General features: G+C 31.5%; 1 protein-coding gene and 2 non-coding genes across 4 annotated transcripts in view; 2 read left to right on the top strand and 1 right to left on the bottom strand.

The window, feature by feature from the left end:
- The first annotated feature begins 430 nt into the window (after positions 1–430).
- Positions 431–503, top strand: Trnar-ucg. The gene has a single exon. It is a non-coding gene; the product is annotated as a tRNA-Arg (tRNA).
- Positions 504–751: 248 nt separating this feature from the next.
- Positions 752–846, bottom strand: Trnay-gua. Its single transcript has 2 exons — positions 810–846; positions 752–787 (listed from the first exon to the last, which is right to left on the bottom strand). It is a non-coding gene; the product is annotated as a tRNA-Tyr (tRNA).
- A 3,722-nt stretch (positions 847–4,568) lies between these two features.
- The window catches only part of LOC117207014 (ATP-binding cassette sub-family A member 5-like), a 33,641-nt gene continuing 21,319 nt past the window's right edge, over positions 4,569–16,890 (top strand). For both annotated transcript variants that reach the window (XM_033446813.1, XM_033446812.1), the window contains exons 1-2: positions 4,569–4,852; positions 16,225–16,393. The gene's annotated coding sequence lies outside the window, so the exon portion shown is untranslated. The remainder of the gene's footprint in view (positions 4,853–16,224; positions 16,394–16,890) is intronic.

The raw sequence follows: 16,890 nt of genomic DNA, 5'->3' as shown, positions 1-16,890 counted from the left end.
ATAAGAGACACCGCTATATTTTCGTGGTCGATATTTCAGAACATGAGACATGAAGTCTCATTAATTGTTACGTCAATTCATGCCTTAGTCAAGAATATAATCTTCATCTTTGATATAATGTTAAGGTATATCCTATATTTACTATATTTAATCAATGAGGATGCCATTATAGTTGATATCTATTCCGAGAAATATGGATTTTATAAATGTAGATAATATAGATTTCTCGATTTGAATTTTACGATAAAGTTATTACAAGAACATATTATAAGAAAGGAAGTATGGTATAAGTTTTAACTTTGTTCATATTATGTGTATAAAAGAGAAGGTATATTATCAAATTTTGTAAAACAATAAATTTTGTATATAAGAAATAATTATGTTTTTTTAAATTGATATATATACTATGTTTGGTTATGTTCTTTCAAGGGACCGTGTGGCCTAATGGATAAGGCGTCGGACTTCGGATCCGAAGATTGCAGGTTCGAGTCCTGTCACGGTCGAAAGAAATTAATTTTTCTTCCCGTTCAATATTATTTTTGTATTACATATAATACATTGCTTTCGGTACAATGATCTCTTTATATCCTACATACATTATTTTTGGAAAAGAGAATGGGAAAAAGATCAAACAATCAAGAATACTTACTATTCTTGTAAATTACTAATTAATAATATTAGATCAAAATATGTTACTTCAGTGTCATCGAACTGTTATTAATAAACCTTTACATAAATTAAAAAAAATATTTCCTTCGAGCCGGATTTGAACCAGCGACCTATGGATGTCCATATTTTTAAGAAACCAACTACAGTCCACCGCTCTACCAACTGAGCTATCGAAGGTTTACGATTTCGTTGTGCCACAGAATTGTATATGAGGTTAATTAATGTATAAATGTTAGTAATTTAGTTTTTTTTAAATTATTTATATAATATATTTTATGATTAATGTTCTTATCTCATTTAAATACTAAATATGATTAAAGATGTAGGATTTAGTTTTATTATGAAACACAAAATTAATGAAAAATTTAAGACATTTACTATAAGAAATTATTTTTCAGGTATAGAATCAATGTATAATGTAGTAGAAAAAGCAAGGGATAACTTTTTTGTTAAAGACTAATACAAAATAATATGAAATAATGTGATATTTAATTCTTCTTCCGTTATTATAAAACTAATTTTAAATTCTTTGGTGACAAATACTCGTTTGTAAACGCTGAACGTGACTCTGAAACATTTCATTTGGTAGAGGAAGATAGAGGAATAAATATGACGCACAGATGATACGAAATGGTTTTCGCATGTCCTGACATTATTACGAATACAAAGATCGAAGATATTTTTTTGAGATATTATATCAGATTTTATATTACTCTGGTAAAAGTAATATGGACGTTTCGTTACATTGCAAAAATAAGCGAGTTAGCATTACAGGTTATGTAATGTTCATAGAAAAATTTATTGAAAGAAAAGTTAATGAATATGACTTATAATGAAGTAACTGTTTACTTTTTTAATTGGATTTGCCAAAGTTATAATTCAAGTAAATTTTCTGCTTAGTAATGGTTTACTGTCTAAAACAATATTATATTTGCTGCGGGCACCTTTAATGTTCCGTCAATTTGAAAAGAAGGAGGTCTTTCTCAAGTAACTAAAATACCGCTGAGTGGGAACGTTAATTTAATTACCAGTAGCCAATTAGCAAATTATTATCTGGTTATAACAAGTGACAACATATGATAATCTGACGGAAATTATTTTCATAACATGAAAACGAGCCATTAGTGGTTCGATAATTATCATTCGATAATTAACGTTCGATTATCGCATCGTTATTTATTGATTATGGGGTTTTAAAGAATATCGATTTTCAGTTATTTCATTAAAATAGATTGAAAAATATAGTAAATTATAAGCATATAATGAATAAAAATATTAAACAAAATAAAATCATCGGTATATTGAATTAAAAATATCTAATTTAGAAATCAGTAAAGCGATAGATGTTGATTAGATTTTTAATAGCAAAATCTTTTTGGGTGTGCCGTTTTTCTAATCGGAATTTAGTGATTATATCTTGACAAGACCACACCTAAATGTCAATTGTACTTTCGATAAATCCTTTCTTACAATTTCGTTCCAACTATTCATCGGATAATGTGGTACGTGTTTATGGCCACTTTGTGATTTCCAGCTTTCTGGAAACTGGAATTTTTTATTAGATTAAAAGTAACAAAAATTGTCATTATGAACATTTATATATATTTTCGATCGTTAAACATATTTTACTTCATAGAATATTTATTTCTATCATTAAAAATATTCCATAACTACAACTTTTATTTTTATGAATTTTTCGTGTTTTATATTATAAAATCGTTGCAATTTATGTTTATAATTGCAGGAATATCATAATATTGTTAACTACAAAAGCTACGAATACATTATACATACTTCTTTAACCACTGAAGTACGAAGTTCTTGGATAGAAGAAGACTATAAGGAGAATGCATCAATAATATAGTAGGCACCATACTCCTCAGAAGCAAATATTCGATATTGCTCTAGCGAAAGCTGAAAATTCGTTCATAGTAAAGTTCAGTGATACAAGACCGCTCGAAGATACTTACGAATATTGGCAAATACCCTCAGACCTCTGTCAAACACAATTTGTTTCTCGAAACAAGTGTCCCCGTCATACAGTGCGATTGTAGTATTGGTCGTTAATAAGTAACGTTATATAATCGCTTTAATCATGAATTTACGAATCTAATTATAAGTTCGAATTTACATAAACGTAATTGCATGTGGATAACTATTGCATGTGTGTGGAGGTAACATATGGCACGAGAACAGTAAGAACGTATGTTACGCATTTCTGTCGCATTAAATAATCATTTCTATCGGTACACCGATATACTTTTTGATTACGATTGCCAGCGCCATCTCTTCACCGTATAAAAAATTATTGAGTAAATATAATAAGAATATGTTACAATATTGAAAGCTATACAAAGTAATAATTCTATTTTGAAATAAACGTAACTTCTATTCATAATTACATATCGCTTTTTTTGTTTTAACAATTTATCCTAAGCTTTACTATTAAATTCTAGATTACGTAATAAGAAAATATATACTAAAATAACATGGTTTGTCTAAGGTATTAACTTTATTTCGGAAGAAATTTCATTCTTATTTATATTTATTAATTTGGTTTTTTTTTTGCTCTTAGATAACAGTCAAGGGTTGAAGCAATCATTTTATTTAGAGATACATAATTTATCCCCACGCGGTCACGTTCCCTGCAATAATAGTGATAGGGTGGTAGAAGGATGGAAATGTATGTCGCTATCCACCGGCTGACGTCGACAGACGGACACACCGTGTTTCTATTAAGTATAGAAGGGTGGGACGAACGGATAATTTCTTTCGGATCACGCTAACTTCAACGAACGATTTCGACCGAATGGGGTGGAAGAATAGAGAAAGGAACAGAAAGGCAGACAACATTAGAAGAACGCAGACGCGGGCTTATTCGCGACGGCGGTTTCGCGTTGTGCGCATGTGCGAATCGAGACAGGATTCGTGGACTAGGAACAGGGTGCGAAGCGAGAAGGCGAACGAAGGCAGTAAGAATAGAAAAAGACAGATCGTTGCCACGAAAACACTACAGAAGTAGAGGAAATAAGTAAATAATATAAAAACACGTTAAAAAAAAACGTAACAGGGAAAGAATTATGACAAAATATAGTTTTATGTATGTATTTTGTTAACTTATCAGGTTAGTTATCGAGGTATATATATGTTTAGGAAATCCTAAGTCTATTCTTCATTAAGTGTGATATAGGTATCTGACATATTTGTTTCTTTTATATATGTAACACACCAAGATTCTCTTGTACAACAATTTATCGACTAATAGTATTAATGAATCGACAAGTCGCAAGTTATAGGTTATAGAGTTCTTTTCTATAATTTTACAATTTTGCATCTGGTAGCATAATGAGACGATTTGCAATTTGTACAGTTTGCATGTACAGCTTCTGTTTTGTTATCGAGCTTGTTATTATCTAAGAGAATTTATCGATGTTAAAAACTTGTAAAATTTCTTTAATAATATTAATTGTATATGTAATAATATAAATTGTGAAAGAGGAGCTAGAGGCTCATTCCATGAAGTTAATTTAAAAAACTGGGGGGGATAATAATGGTCATTTGAAGAGGCAAATTTCATTTAACTGTACTACTTAGTGCTGCATATATTGCGCACAATATGATAAAAAGTAATAAAAACAGAAACTGAAGATTGTAGTTTATTAAAGAGACTGAAGAAAAGCATAGTATATGAAGATAAAGTAAATAAGAAAAATTAATAATGTATAAAGAAACTATCGAAATACGAAACGGAAGTAACATGATAGAGCAAAGGGTGGTAAGGAGAAGAGATGGAGCAAGTTATAACGACTCGAAGAAAGAGTGAGATAGCGAACGCAGAATGACACAAAGGGTTAGTGGTGGGGATGGAGCAGAACAAGCGAGAAAGGTAAAGGTGGCGCTCTCGCGCAGTCTGGCGTCGTCGGTCGACGGATGTTCACTTAGGGTGTGTTTGCTCGTGACTTTCTTTCATTTATTCGTACTCGCAGCTGTTTAAATCGCGATATCGTTCGTTTGCCTTTGTATCGGTCAGAACGGTCGCCTTTTCAGTGTTTTAGCGAAGTTCGTAGCAGTAATACAACGATAGCAAGACAAAGACTGGTTATGCCGGTCGAAGAGTTTTTGTGACTCGTACCGTGAAGATCTTCGTACGAGGATTGCTAGTTTGATACGAGACAGTGATAAGGTAACGTTTCATTGCGGGAAAAGGTAATACTTTTGAGTACACGTTTGACATGGTCTGCTGTCCAGGCCGGTAGCGAATCGATTTTCACGAAGAGTGAAGCGGGAGTTGCGAGAGAGGGAGAGAGAGCGTGAGAATGCTATGGTTGAACGAGAGAGAAGAAAGATAACAGGGGCAGGATCTACTATCTAGTTTTTCCTCCTCCCGTATTATTGTTTTTCCTTTATATTTATTTTATTTGCCATATTTTATATTGTTTCCTTTATATACATTAGCATATTTTGTTTAGTATAAGATATGTTCTTAATTGTAGTTTGCTATTTTTGGCGATATTTTACTATTTCTCCATTTTATTAGTTTATATTCTAATCCTTCAATCACCCTTTCATTCACTTGGTTCAGTTACAATTTCCGCTTTCGTTCGTTGGTACGCGCGCGTGTATTTTGGGTAACTGTCCATTTCGACATGTCTCGTAACGCAGTAGAGGGACATGAACTCTCCATCGGAACGTTGCATCGAGAAACATACGTCCGGTGTAGTACTGCGTACTGCATCGGCGATGTTATCGTGCATCGATTCACAAAAAGAAACTTTGGACTAGCAACGGAGCCATGATTAAATCGTAAATTTTCCATCTTCGTGTTTGATCAATATAATATAATAATCAGGATAATTATAATAAGATATCAGAAACACGAAAGGAAAGTAAGTTGAGTAATTCGTACGAAAAACGAGACTTCATAGTAGATCAATTTCAGCCATTGTACTTTGTGCATATTAGCGTGAGGGACGAACCTTCACGTTACCTTCGAGAACCATTGATTTCCAAGTGAAAACTGACCCTAATTTCTTCATCGAATCGCAACATATGTATGATAAGATGGAAACAATTGGATGAAAGATGTTATCCTCGATCGAGGGTATTATTACCACGAGGATGTGGTACGACGTTTAGCGACCTCTACGTACCAGTGCAAAAGCAATAATTGCTTTAAATGCGTCCTAAATGAATTAGATACCATTGACCGTTTGAATAAAAGGTGACGCGTCTCTTGTAACCAGTTATACCGTGTGCAAATACGACATATAGTATGTCGACACCGTGTGCGTATTATAGGAACGGTAATTGGACGGAATTTTCGTTCTAGTGTGGTTCCGCGTCTCTGACCCTCTTCCACCCTCTGATTCTCCTCCGGTCGATAGACCCGACTTGACGTTGGGATACCCTCTCTCTCCCTCTTTCTCTCTCTCTCTCTTTCTCGTGCTTGTGAAAAGGACAAGGAAGCGAAAAAACGACCACGGGCAACATACGAAAATTCTATGATCGTGAATATACATTGGTTCACAAAAGTATGTGGACACTTACGACAAGAAATTTGTATGTATGTTATATGAAACATTTTGAAATATTATGAGCATATAATGAAACACGACTATCATGATTATATTGATCAAATTTGAAACTGATATAAAGTTAGCAGATATCTAGAGTGCAAGATACATTTAGTTAAAAGTTGGTATGTAGCATGAATAGCCATCTTTATTGCTCATCACGTTAATACAGTAGCTGATGAAAATATTCGAACACCTTTTATATATATATTATCTTTGTTATATAAAACATTTGAAATTTCAAAATGTGTCATATAACACACGTAGTATATTCAAAGAAGGTTTCTATTTTACTTTTATGAGCAAATCTATATATATATATTATGTACACTATATGAAGGAAAAAAGCACGATAAGTCATATTTTCTATCTTTTTTATAATAGAGTAGTTTTAAGATTCAGTACGTTGTTAATCAATCCCATATTATCAAAATTGTCTATATATTTGTTTTTCCGTCCGCTTCAAATTGTCAAAATATCGCTAGTCATAATATTATAGTAACGCAGATGTTAAAATAGAGCTTGTCTTAATAATTGTATCTTTGACTTTTGGAATTGGATCATAAAACTTGATCAATTTATCAGTTATCTTTAAAAGACTTATATCTTTGGACCTTTGAAAATTCTTTTGTTTAGTCATAAATTAACATTTATGTTTCCTCCTATGGTCTTTATATGTACATAGTATATATAACGAGACATGTCCGGTGCTTTCCGCTCTACGTTTTCCAAATCGATAATCGTGCAGCCACAAAGTGCTCGCAGAAAACCTACGACAATATGATGACAAACAAAGTGACAAGTGAAAAATACTAGTAAGAGTTTCATCTGTTTGGTTTGGATCACGTAAAGTATTTCGTAAGGAGGAGCGAATAAGAGTATGTAGGGAGAAAGGAAACTATACAGAGATTGTGAAGCTTTACGGGCCGTGTTAATCCTTTGCATTTGGGACACAGTATTGGCACGACCTTTTTTTCGTGTTATAAAAGACGCTATTCTATTCTCAAAAACCAAACTGACATCGGATGTTTATGCAAATTTAAAGTTTTAAAGATACAATGATTTGTTCCACTCATCAAATATTATAACGAGTGCAATACTTTGGATATTTTATATATATATTTTTATATTATATGCATTCCGTGCGTTCTTGTAATTCTTAAATTTTTATAAATGCATAAAAATCCGTAGTGACTAGTGACTAGTGACTAGTGTCGAACTTCTCAAAGAAATAAATTATTCATTTCTATTTACTGTAAGAAAATAACATGAATAAGTATAAATTCTCAGGAAACTTTTGACAAATTATGTTACAATTTTTCTTATTTAACTTTTTCTGTGAACAAAGATATTGCAGAGGAAGCACAATTCTTAGAATCCAATTTTGACCAGTTTTTCAATGCAAATATCCCCCATCGTCTGGCGCACAGAACACAGCTGGTGGTGTTAGACCTTCCGGATGGAAACGATGCGATGTTTCTTTGCATTTCGCGGATCGACCCCCCTTCCTTTACGCAGTTATGTTTTACGGCTTCTTTATGGCCTCTTTTCTCACCAGTAAGACTGGAAAATGTCGAGTGTATAATTGACAACGCGGAATAAAATTTCGGTCCTTTGACTCTTGGAAAAAATGAAGACTACAGAAGAGAAACATGACAAGTTATTATTGTCTTTCGTTTAAAAATTGAATACACTGTCAACTATATATGTAACATATTTCAATTCTCACAGGTATTATTTCTTTAGTTTCTTAATTAAGTTATAACTTCACTCTCTGCTATTCGTTATATGTTTTCATGACTTGGAAAAGTGTAATGTATTTCTTATAATAATAAACGTAAAACACAATTTTATGAAAAATAACAGTGAACTATGATTCTCAGCCAGTCAAGTATAGATTTATCATGTTTCCCTCGTATAATTTTCACGTATCAATATTTTAAGAAAATGCACGTCGGTAACATCTCTATTTCTATTCGTTTCTTCCTTTCACATATTCGTGGAATGGAAATGTTGCCGGTTAATGCAGATAAACGAGCGAAATTGATAACAACTGACAGATTGAATTAGTGAACCTATACAGGAACTGTGATGCAAATGATGTCGGCTGATAAAGCCTCCTCAACCGGTGAAACAGAATTGTCTTATCGTTGACGTTTTCAAGAAATTGATAATGAAGATCTAGCTTCCAGTTGAATTATCCTTCTTTTATTCTGGTATTTTAATTTTTTACCACGGTCGTAATGATAGGTTAAGAATTACGCGACGGGAACATGAAGTAACACGGGATAATGAATAAAGTTGGGCAAACGGAGAACTCTATAGGGAACAGCGAAATGGGACATAGGATCAGAGCTTTCGCATTACCCCAATGGTGAATCCATAATGATCAGCTTCTCAGAAAATCTACTCATGAATTCTTTTCTTTAAGGATAAAACTAGAAAGAATGCTTTTAACAAAAAATATTGGCATTATAGTTCTTTATCCTAGGAACAAAATACTTTACTTACAACATCAGAATTTTTATGATAATGTCGATGAATAGATTGGAAATGTTAGCCTCGATCCAAAATGAAATGAAGTTACAGAGATTCGTATCTGATATCAAACTTATTTATGCTTATGAAATGAGTTACAAATCTATAATGATTTGAACAAAAATAAGATACTTTATAAGATCCATCAATTGAAGTTTCTTGAAAATATTGCGTAAAATTCAAATTATAGTATAAATTAGAAATAAATTAGAGATTTGAACCCCCGATAAGAAATTAAATTAAGTCTCAATATTTCGTGTTGAAGATCAACCTTGTGTTTTATAAAATAGGTTTATGTTTCATAAAATTTATGACTGGAACAAAATTAAAATACGTTATAGGACCTACATTTTTATCATAACCTCAATGAATAAATTAAAGTCTCAGAATCAGCTTTCATACAAAATGAATTTATGTTTAAATATTTCGTATTCGAGATCTGAAGCTGTATATTTCATAAAATAGGTTAGGAACTTATCATAAAGTAGAATCAACTTATTCGTCATTTTTTGAGGTAAACATGACCTTGTAAATTCACATTGAATTAACGTTGATAGTTCCTGTTTTTACCGTGAGAACAATACAGATTGTAACGAGATGTTCTATCTAGCTATCTATAGTTTGCGCGATTTTCGTCATACACGATTAAATCCTGAATACATGTATGACGAGTGCACTGCAACAAGCAATCTCCTAAGGTCTTTGTAGTGCTTCGAGATTATACGCTTATGTACGCGCAGATTTGTTCGTTTTCCCTTGTCTCGCCACCATTAAATCCTGTTATTTTTCCTTTATACATTCATTGTTCGTTGCAAAGTTTTACTTCTTGACGAACGGAAGGAGCTTCTTAAAGATAGTCATTCGTTCGTAATTTAAATCAGTTCCATTGGGTAAAAGCTTTTAAAATAACAGTGTAAGAAGTTAATACGTTAATGGTTATACAGGGTGATTCATAAAAACTATTTGCTGTTATCTTGCTTTGAAACGTAATATAGATGGTGTAAAAGGATTATAGTGGAACTTTTTCCACCATAGCGTATCTTCTCGAATAATTCAATTGCAAGAGCCATAATATCGCCGTTAAAAAATTTGACCTAGGAAAAAATTACTTCCGCGAGTGAAACTTCTTACGTCACGTTTGTCCTCTAAAGTCTCTTATCCGTTATTAATTTGCGACATCAACTGCAGTAGCTGGTGTTAAGTTGGTCCCTACTTAATGGATCACTGTATATAACCGCTGCGACAAAGGTATGTCGTTTAAAATAATTAGAAGATCTTGTTTCAGGCGTATTGAAGTGAGCGAATTAATTACATAAATAGCAATGTGACTATTTCCATATGTTCAACTTACCGTTGCATTACTTCCCAAAGTATTGAATATTAAAATACTGATAATATAATAGATATATTATATATATGTGAAATTTCTTAAGCATTAAATAAAATTAAATGTTCTTCCAATTATTTCGAACACTTATATACAAAGCAAGTGAATTAAAAGGTGCTGAAGAAAATAAGGTTTAATGGCTTTAATATAGAGATCTAACGCAGCAATTATCTAAAAACACGATCGTAATATAATTCACCGCAATCCGCTTTTCATAGGCTTAGTCCCCTCGGGCTCTTTTCTAATTTATTGTTTTATAAATAACATAATTATCTATCAAATAACCAAATAATTTTACAAATTGCAAACAAGTATTAGTATAACTATTAAGTCTAATTACAAGTTACAAATAACCGTATTATCCACCTGTCTTATTTCTACAAATTCTTACAACCTTGATATATTTTCTTTCTCTTTTTTTTTATTTTGTAAACTCATTTACGTGATGTATCATGTATGCTTATATCTCGTGTTTATTCGCAAAGGTGAGATAATATGCGAATTTACACAGTGCTTGCGCAACGGAAATAAATCAAGCTTTTTATCCATTATTTCTTTTATTTTTTCTTTCATCCTTTATATATTTTTAAAACGATAGAAAAGATAACGATCCTTCCTTGTAAACAGCCAGCATTTCTTGTCCTGTGACGTGCACACATCAATACCAATCGTGTTCGAAGATAATGCACAGTCGTTTTACATATGTGTTGCACAACGTATGCGGATACAGATGCAATGTGTATCTACAATGGAATATTCGTGTTACTATAGGTATAGTATGAGCAGTAGAGAGTTCTTGATCGAATTTTTCGATATTTTTCTCCATCGAAGCAAATATTGTCTGACCGGAATTTTATGGATCATTATTATTTGTTTTTTTTTTTTTTTTGATAAACTCAGTTCTGAGTTTATGATAAGTATTCTTCGTTTTTTATCGAGTGGGAGAAAGAAATATTGACAAGGAAAAGATTGGATCTTTTAAACTTCATTATTTTCTTTTTTTTTTGAAAATGGTTTATTAATGTCAAACTTCTTTTAACTATTTAAAGTTTGGAATTGTACGATCTGAAATTAAACGATTTTTTAATTTTTAGACAATTTTACACAAAATATACATATATTTAATGTATACGTATATATAATATATCTTCATTAAAATTCTTTAAAAATTGTATATTTTCAAAAATGGAACAGCTAGAAGAAACTTAAAGGATGCTGTTGAAACATTCCAAAAAGCAATAAAATATTGTTAAATTTAAACAATTTAACATAGATTATATGTGCGGTACATTAATTATAATTAAAGTATATTAGACATATGTATATATTAAACGAATTCAATTTCTTTAATTTAATAAGGATATTTTTATCATAAAAAAATTCTACAAAAGAAAAGAAACTCTAAAAATTCTAACATAAATTTTCCATTAGTCAATGCCCTATATAATTCACATTCATAACCTCAATGTTAAATTCGAAGCTATATTATCTACTTATATCGGCTTTATGTAATAGAAAGGAAAGACTAGTGATTAATGGACATTTAATAATTAACAATCGTAACGCTCCTGCCACGTAATTCGAGCAATTACAGTTATATTGTATTCGGCGTTGGTCGACAGGCGTCGTTATGGCGTCGGTTTGTCTGGTCTGGCTCGTTCCTTACCTCGACAACCCTCGATGTCGTGGGGTGAAGACCCTGCTCGTCTAGCCAGAGTCTCCCGTGCATTTCGTATTTATTATTTATACGCCGGCAAGTGTCTACATCCGGTAGGATACGCGCGGGAAATCCACTTCGTTAAAAGTCTTGCGTCGTGCTCTCCGACGCGGAGTTACACGATTAGGGGCATCTCGTCGGGCACTTCTTAAAGTGAGCATACAAATTCGATATCGTGACATGGTAAGTTTTTTCATTTTATATATGTAAATAACGTAAGTAAGAACGAAACGAATTTCCAGGAATAAACAGTAATAAAATAGCTGAACATCTAAGAAAAAAGGTCGTATGAAAATTGATACAAAGAGGGTTAGGTTTGCGATAGGTTAGGATAAGTAAATTGAGAAATATGATATTGCGCGTGTGGAATCGTGGGGTTATTTACTTGGCATGAACGATGTTTATATTAATAGTTTTAAATCCAGAGAAATGTTTTTATTTTATATTTGTTGTATTTATGGTAAAATATTGTAAAGAGATATAAATATATTTTTTGATTACAAGTGTGATATTTATTAATAATTACGTATCGGAAGCTGTATTTCTTATTATTTTCAGATATTAAAATAGATTACTTTCTTTTAAAAGCTAAGATAATTGTCCAGATATATTTAGCTATTATATGGTAAAAGATAATTGGGAAATTAGATAAAGAGAAATAACACAAAGGCAAAAATTTTCGAAAAATGAAATTAGCAAAAAAAATAAAATTAGATAATACTTCGTTACTCGTACGATAACAGTATATCAATTTTAATTTGTAGAATTTAGAAAAAGCCACTATCTTCTGCGTTATGTCAAATTCATAGGAATATTGGATTCTTTTCTTTCTTTGATGCGTGTGTGCGTATTTTTTGTTTGCTTGTAAGTACACGTATTCTCAATTGCTTAAATAACAAACGAACGTAGATATAAATAATTGTAATTCAGATATAAATGCTAGTGTGTGGTCGAGTTTTCTTCGGTCAGATCGTGCCATGTTTCATTATTCATTTCATCATGCGACATGTCACCGCTATAAACAACCAAGGTTCCCCGATAAGAATGTAATTTTGACAAATTCTGCCCTGTATTCCGCACCACGGAGAGATGAACTTCTGCGTCATACAGTTAACGTGGAGGAATTTATGAATTTCAAACGCACTCTTTGTTGATTACTTCGCCATCGTCAAAGAAATAGTATTGTTCTGTTGAATGAAAAATATGGGAATTTTCAGACAGTAATATTTTATTACAAAATTTGCAACAAAAGGAAATTAATTGAAATTTTTTAAAATAGTTGAAGATTTTATAATGGAAGGATTTGATGAGTTATTATACTGTTTAATTTTTAATTTTCAAATTTTAACAATTTAACTCTGGTCCTTTTTACGAAATAAGGACAGATTTTAGGTTTAATTCACGTAATGTTCAAAATTTACCAAAAAGAATAGGCTAAGATCAACAATTTTCTAAACGATGGGAGTATTTCTGTTTATTTAAACATGTTTAAATACTGTTGAAATCTAACCTGACCTGTCTCAATCTTTTTGGAAAATTGCAAATATTAAGTGAATTAATTAGATTGTAAAATATTACATTTCTACTTGTTTTTATGAAATAGGGAAAAATGTAAAAATGCGACGCTTTTTTAAATAATAAAAAGTGTATTAGTTTCTCATGCTTCTCCGATTGATTTCTTGTTTTAGTAATAAAACAAAGCTTTTAAAAAAATAAGAGTCAAATAACCGAAATTGAAGAAACTTTATTATATAGTGATATAAAAATTTTGTCAAGTAATATTTGTATTATGGAATTCACGATAAGGAAACTACGAGAATTTTTTTAAAATAATCAAAGGTTTTTGGATTAAAGAATCTGTATAGTTATATTTATTTAGTGATATGAGAACAGCGATATTTTTTGCATTATGCATTATGAATAGTACGCGTAATGTCGTGAATATTGTAATTCTGAATTGAAGAATGAAATTGAAATGCAATGACAATTGGAATTATGTAAATTTAGATTACAAACAATGATCGCCATTCATGAACTAGATTTGAATAAGAATCTTAGAAAAGTGTTGCCTTCGTGTATTGATTAAATCTCAAGTCAGAGTTCGAAACTTAAGTAGAATAATAAGATGAGATATCTACACGAGTTGTCGATATCGTTGTTGGTAAAACAAGCCACGATTCATGGCGAAAGATCGTGATGACCACACTCAATCATTTTAACTATAGCCTAAGCGTTAATCTAACCAGCCTAAACGTTTCATTTTCGAATCTAATTATTTAGATCATGATTGTGATCACGAAATACAAGCAAAATATTTTTCATTTTCTTCGTAGCTACATTTTTACAATTTTTTATAATTAATTCGCTAATTATATTTTATTTCTCTGCTTAATACGATATGCATAATGAATTCAATTTGAAAGAAATAAGACGTAAAGGAGAATACTGATAAGGTAAAGGTATCGGTGACTGTAATTACAGGGTTTTCGATTTTCTGCTTCTCTACTTTGTCTACATTTGTAAGTATCGACAGAAAAGGGATATCTTGTAATAGAATAACTTTTTAATGAATTTTTGTTAGCCTTGTGACTGCGTCTTATTTCTAAAAATAGGAAGAAAGTATGATATAAATATGAGTCCACAGCGAAGTATAAGGAATGAAATGATATTAGACTGGCTATCGATATGATAGTGTGTAAGAATAGGTCGATGAAAAAGTGATGGAAAGAAAATGAAATCTCAAGGAAATGAAGCTATTAGAGAAAGAGTTCTTATTAAATATTTTAGTCGGGGCAATTGAAAAACGGAAGAAAAATACTTTTTCATTAAATTGAAAGAAATACTTATACGATATTATTCCAAGGAAAGTAATTTATTTTTAATCTATTATAGAAATGAAACTCAATTCGCCATAAGTTCTACTGTAGAGTTAAGTTTTTAATAAATATTATCTATATATTAATAATTATTTCTTCAGTGTTCGAATTCTAGAAATATATTACGCTTTTTTAACGTTTAAATTTTAATATTTATAATGTTTCAATAACAAATTTATGCAATTAAATTTACATGAAATTCTTTCGTTATTTTCCATAAACAATGCAGGCTGTTATTAATAAAAACAATAAAGTGGAAAGTTTCACGTATTTTCACGGAATATAAAAGTCGACATCGATATAAAGATTAATATTTGTTAAATTTCTGAAGCTCCTTTCACTTTGTTTTTTTCATTTTTCCATCAGATTTTTTATTTCTGTATCTTCTATATTTTCACGGAGGAAGTACTTTAAGAGAATTCCTGGCAAAATACGGTTTGCTGAAGATATAACATACCGAATCAAGACAATTAGAGTCTCGCGTTTCCGCACAATTCAACAGAATGAATCAAGTTTCAGGGACGAAGGAAATGTGGCGTGTTTCATGTGCTGACTTTTTGTTGAACGTGTACGTGACATCCGTGGATTCGTTTCCCCCTGTTTCTAATTGCATTTTAACAATATTTTAAAGGATACAAGAAATTATATTGACAATTTTCAGTTGTATTGTTCACATCTTAATATACTAATATATAATGATTAAATATTAATAATAAAGACGATGTTAAAATATCCATGAAATGTTAATTAAATACTAATGAGATTAAATAAAAAATGTTAGACATTTTTTAACTAAATATATGAATTGATTATCTCCACCTTTAATACAGCAAGTTTCAAAATTTGTGAATTCCATTTCATGAAAATACGCATGAAACTAATATAAGATATGATGTGTGCAAATGATTTCATTGAATTCAACAATTATATAGTATTAAGAGTCAAACATAAAAGAGGCTTGCTAAGATTTAAACATAAAATGGATGATCACTGCATGCATATTATTCCAATGATCGATCGACGATGATCTCACCAGGTGTCACACCATCTGCAGTGCTTTCTCAATAAGCCTGGCACCACGTGCGTTTCCTCTTCCTCTATCGTAACATCCATTATTTAAAGAATAATCGACGTAACATCCTTCGGTAAATCGGTGCTTAATTAAACATCTGCGTAAAAGTTCGACAGGGATTTTTACCATCGGCGAAAGATGCCCCGTACTTAAAACATTCTACTAGAAATTGAAATTCTCCTTTCTTTATTAGCTCATTCCGCCGTATCATATTTCTTCTTCGCCTTACAGCATTTACACGATGTCTATGTATCGAAAATCGACTTCAATCTTTCGCGAAATTACTTTCCTTCGGCTATTAAGTCCTTCGACGCGAAACAAAGCTTCTTCGTTCTTTGATACGAGCCATAACGAGTAAGTAAAAGAGCCTTTTCGTTGTTATTTGTTGGTAGATGAAAGGCAAACCCCTTGGTTCCAATCGAACGTAGCCCACATGGATGGAGCAAACCGGAAGGACTAAGAGTCCATCCCGAAACACGTCGACCCCTTGGCCTCCGACTCGCTTCCTCATCGAATTGTGTTCGTCGCCTGAGGATTGGATTGATTTTATCGTAGCCAAACGTGAGTGTTACCTTTCACTTTTATCGTCAGATATAATCGGCATTCTTGAAGATTTTATAAACAACATATCTAGTTCGACGATTCGTTGTCCAATGAAAAAAGAAAAACTAGTCCAATGTGTTTATGGTTATCATAGATAAGTCTATACGCATATTTTATAAACTTATTTTGCGTGTATCGTAACATTAAGGAAAAAATTAAGAACCAATCCATTACCATCAATTTCTTCTCATCTCGCGATTAGACTGCGTATTTTTGTGCATTCATAGAAATTTCACAGTGAAAAATTGCATAGAACACACATAATATGAAAAAATATATAAAATATTCAAAGCATACAACGTCTTCTATAATGCTTAGCAAATTAAACAATTTTCTACCGAGATTCTACTTTTTTAATAATATTGTATAAAAATCCTTAGAAAACTGCACTTTATTTGTGATGTTGTTATATATGTAGAAAACCGCAAACTGCGAGAAAATCGAGGTCTGTAAAG

This window comes from Bombus bifarius, unplaced genomic scaffold, assembly GCF_011952205.1.
Source record: "Bombus bifarius isolate JDL3187 unplaced genomic scaffold, Bbif_JDL3187 scf7180000008014, whole genome shotgun sequence".
NCBI lineage: Eukaryota > Metazoa > Arthropoda > Insecta > Hymenoptera > Apidae > Bombus > Bombus bifarius.
The sequence above is the reverse complement of the archived record's forward strand: the minus strand, read 5'-3'. Positions and strand labels throughout refer to the sequence as shown.